General features: G+C 43.3%; 1 pseudogene; it reads left to right on the plus strand.

Annotated features, from left to right (window-relative positions):
• The first annotated feature begins 3,208 nt into the window (after positions 1-3,208).
• On the plus strand, positions 3,209-4,467 carry LOC149565282 (F-box/kelch-repeat protein At1g80440-like; annotated as a pseudogene).
• The last annotated feature ends 241 nt before the right edge of the window (positions 4,468-4,708 follow it).

Below are 4,708 nucleotides of genomic sequence, written 5' to 3' on the forward strand. Positions count from 1 at the left end.
AATTAAAGGTAGCATATGGCGGATTTTGAGAGAGAGCGCCTTGGCAATGATCTTATAAGACACATTTAGGAGGGTGATGGGCCTCCAGTTGCATATGTCCTCAAGATCACCAGCTTTAGGTATAAATTTAATATTGCCTTTATTTATGATCGCTCCTAAGCTTTTAGAATGATATGCTTCAAGATAGACTTTTTGCAGATCAGGACCAATTTGCTCCCAAAGATGTTTGTAAAATTCACAGGAAAATCCATCACACCCAGGGGATTTGTCATCCGCCATGGAGTAAACTACCTCTTTAAGGTCTCGGAGGGAAAGAAGTTGCTTACAGAAAGTGTGTTGCTCAACCGCAAGGCGGTTTGGAGTAACAGCAATACACTTTCTGAGAGCCTCCTCCTGAGCAACCGAATTTTCCTGCAAAGCAAAAATGTTCTCATAGTGAAGAACAAATGCTTGCAGGATGTTGGGCAGACTAGAAAGAACATCAGATTCCTATTTTATCTTTTTAATCCCAACATTGGTATGACGGGCTCGGAGAGCCTGGAAGAACTCCTTCGAGGCTTTGTCACCAACCTCTAACCAGTGGAGACGGGTTTTGATTTGGGCTCCTTGGGCAGCATAGTTATTAGCAATTTGCTTATCATGGCAAAGCTTGGCAAGCTGAGTTTGTAACTCCACATCAAAGGGGTTGAAGGTGAGAGCTTCAGAGGCTTTTTTGAGGGCAAGGGTGTTGGCTTCATAAGACCGTTTTCTGAAGATTGCCAGCTAACGCTCGTAGATGCACAAAAATCAAGCAGTTTTGGTAATGGTGTCATTCCATCATTGAATCCAACCTCGATGGGAATGCAGACGTGGCTCCAAATTTCAGACATGTTGGATGTGGGAGATGGTGGAAGCATGCAATAGCATAGACATGTTGAGGAAGAATTGAGACTTGGCCACCTTGGGGGCAGTTGTTTGCCAAGAAATGCCAAAATAAATGGGATAGTGGTTTGACAGCATCACATCTGTCACGGGAATGACAGGCAAATCACGATCTTCAGAAAAGGAGAAAAAAGATTGCACTGAGATCATAGCATGATCAAGACATTTCAAAATGCGGTCAAGACCGGCTCGAAAATTGGACCAAGTGTGCCAGGCCCCACTACCATGGCGGCGGTTTGTATTAGGATCAAAAAGACCCAATTTATGTCGCATGTAAAACCAGGCTTCTCTTTCCCCAGTTGTCCAATGGAAAGGCAGAATGCCATCTTTGTCAGAGGCCACTTCAACCATATTGAAGTCCCCACACAGGACCCAAGCACCTGGCGGCAAGTTGTCAGCAAGCCAAACCCACATTTATGCCCTTTCCATAGCATCATTGGAGGCATAAACATTAATGACTCCAAAAGAATGATTGTTAATGGAAAGCAAAAGCCAAATAATACGGTGTGTGGGGTCAGAACCATGCGAGATAATAGCAGAATGAAGGCAAGGTGACAGGAGAGTAACTATACCACCTCGGCCAGCTTCATGCTGAGAAGAAAACATAACGCTATCTTGCCAAATGACGCGACATGCAGCAGAAAACATGAAACCAGAAATCTTAACTTCTTGCAGGAAAAGAAAATCTAAATTCTCAAGTCTATGATGGGTATCTCGGACATAGAACTTTCTGGGGAGGTCTGTAAGACCTCGAACATTCCATGAGAGGAAGTTCATGAGAACTCTTCCATATCATCCTCATCCTTCAGAGAGGAGTAGCTATTCTGCAAAAAAGTAGAAACCGGGTGGAAGTCAGACGAGAAATCCTCTGGACTTATAGCCTGCCATTTTACCCCTGATATCTCCGCACATCCAGGAGGACTGCGAGAACGCCTTGTTGTTGTTGGTACTATGGAAGAAACTGCAAGAGCAGTATGAGCCCCAGCCAAGGGCGAGGCCCTGGCGACCGCCTTGATCCCCTGCGAACCAGCAGGGTTTGAAACTTGCGAAACCCCCGAAACAAGTGCAATGGAAGCTGCTAGTGTCTCCATGCTAGCAGGCGTTGATACTTCTGTGGAAGTAGGAGGAATCACAGTAACCGTCGCATAGGATGGCTTAAGGGCCAAGGGATTCAAGGTAGGCTTGCCCTTGCGCCCAACAGTAACCCATTCTGCTTTTTTTCCTTCGGCCTATTTGACAGGCGCCGCTTTAGTCTAGGGTTTGACCCTAGGCGTAGCCAAAGGGCAGTCCCTGATCTTGTGTTCCGCAGACTGGCACCTATAACAGGTGTTATGTAGGTTCAAGTACAACACCTTTTGTGAGAAGGTTTGAGTTCCAATCTAGATTTCCACATAATCCTTGAGATCTTTGGAAAGATCAACTTCAATGCAAACACGCCGCTGAGGGCAAGCATTAAAAAATTTCTCAGGCTCCTTGGTAACAACTTTGCCAAGGGCTTGGGCAATAGACTCAATGAAAGGCTAGCAGGGCAAGGGTAGACCTGGGAATTCGACCCATACAGGGACCCTAAACTTTTTATCATCTGAGATAGTGAAGTCTCGAGACCATTTCTAAAAAACAAGCAGAGAGGAACGCACAGACCAAGGGCCATTGGTAAAGACCGCGTCTGCTTGCGACGGGTTAGCAAAGTGAAATAAAAAGAAACCTTTGGTAAGGTTTTGCACAGCATCAAGGCAGACTCCATGAGGAGTCTAGCATTTGTTGACCCATTCTTTGAGCATAGCTTCAGGAGGAGTCCTACCAACAAAATACCCTATCAAGGTATGTTGCTCTAACCAGTCACATGCAACATCAAATTCTTGCAAAGGAAGGATAATATTAGGATTACCTCGTGGAAAACCTTCGGGACAAACTTGCGCGCGCGTTTGTTCGGTGGCGGCGCCATGACAGTCCGAAGCAGCAGCGTGAACACTAAAAACATCTGGGTCACCGCTGGCCGGAACCATTATATCATAACCTAAAGCTGCCGCAGTAAATGCAGTATGACAAGTGCCGACAGAAGGAGAGTGCATGCGAAAGACCGTATGCAAAAAAAACTGAAAATTCGCATGAAGCAAGAAAACCCTAGTAGAGCGATTTTCTTCCAAAAACCTCCCTAGCCAATTATAGTAATTTCTATTCCTTTTAACTAGCGCTTCTTCCTCCGAACTTTTTGGCATGGCAATTTGTAATCCTCTTTAAATTTTGGCATCACAATTTGTTGGTATCGTAGTCATCGAGCAATGATGATGGTTGCAATCGTCTAAATTTATTTGAGACGCTGAATAGCCGTTTTGCTCCTGAAATTGCAATGGAATCTCTGTTGTTTCCTGGTCTCTTAGATGAAATCGGGTGGGAATGCCTCCGGAGAGTGGAGCTGAACTCTCATCACAATCTCAGATGCGTCTCCAAAAGCTGGAACGCCGCATTGAAAAGCCCTCACTTTTATCAAGAAAGAAAAAGGTTGAATATTTCCGAGCAACGAGTTTGTATTGTTGAAGAAATTGACGGCGGTGGCAACAGAGTAGCGCTATACAACCCGGAGAAGAACTCGTGCAAAAATTTGCCGTCCGTTCCCGGAGAAAATCGTTGCATCTTTCACTGCCATTTCGTGAAACAAAAACTGGTCTTGATCACGGGTAGCAATGTGTGGCTGTACGATTTTGCTTGCTCGAAATGGCAACAGGGTGCAGAAATGCCAGTTTGGCAAGATGGTTCAGCATTTGCCTCTGCAGCGGATTAGGCGCGGGGACTTATTTATGTTGGTGGAGGGTATAACACGTCGCTCAAAAGCCGGCGCGTGTCTTCTAAGCCCCTGTGTAGTGCTTTTGTTTACAATGTGGAGAGGGACAAATGGGATGATCTCCCCGATATGAAAACCCCCATAAGGCAATCTCGCGGTGCTTTTGCTGATGGTAATTTTTTTGTAATAGGATCTTCTCCCACTTTTGAGGTTTTTGATTCCTACGCCAGAAGCTGGAAAACTCTGGAGAATAGGTTCGATAGTTTGCACTTCATAACGGCATTTGGGCGCTTTTATTGCTTGTCTGGCAGGGGATTGATTGAATATGACTATAGCCAAGATAAGCTGCACATTATAGGGCCTCTTCCAACAGAGGATTGGTGTCAATCTATTAACTTCGCTGTTGTGGTTAGCAATAAAATCTTTGTGCACAAAGAAGAGCCGAGTGGAAAATATTTTTATATGCTTTCACTCCCAACACAGACAGCAAGAACATTAAATTTGATGGACATTAGGAGACCATCGGGCCTCCAGGGCTGTCATATGCGAGCTGCTACCACCTTGGAGTTTTGACTGTTTTTGAGTTTGGATTCAGTTTAATTGGGCCAGTACTTGTAAGTTCTTGCCAAAAAAGAAGCCCTGGTAATATAAACAAGTCTTATAATGTTACCAATCAATAACTTGAATGTGTAATGTATACTTCAATAGGCACTCATTAGCTACAGTAAGTTAAATAACTAACAGACTGAGAATTTTTTAGTATATACTGTACAAGTTATGCGAAGCGAGTTCATTTAATTTTTATCTTTCAAGTTCTTCATATATTATCTTGATATTATTTACTGGTTTGATAAGTAGAATTATTCTTTATTGGAATTTTTAGAACAATTATTATTAAGGATTACTTAGTTTTCACTTTTGAGGTTAATCCACTTCAATTCATTTATTTTTAAGATATATTTTTTATTTTAATATCTTTATTTATGATGAAAACTTTTAGATGAG

Source organism: Cupressus sempervirens, chromosome 3 (assembly GCF_028749045.1).
Source record: "Cupressus sempervirens isolate cs-2001-9-10 chromosome 3, ASM2874904v1, whole genome shotgun sequence".
Taxonomy (NCBI): Eukaryota; Viridiplantae; Streptophyta; class Pinopsida; order Cupressales; family Cupressaceae; genus Cupressus; species Cupressus sempervirens.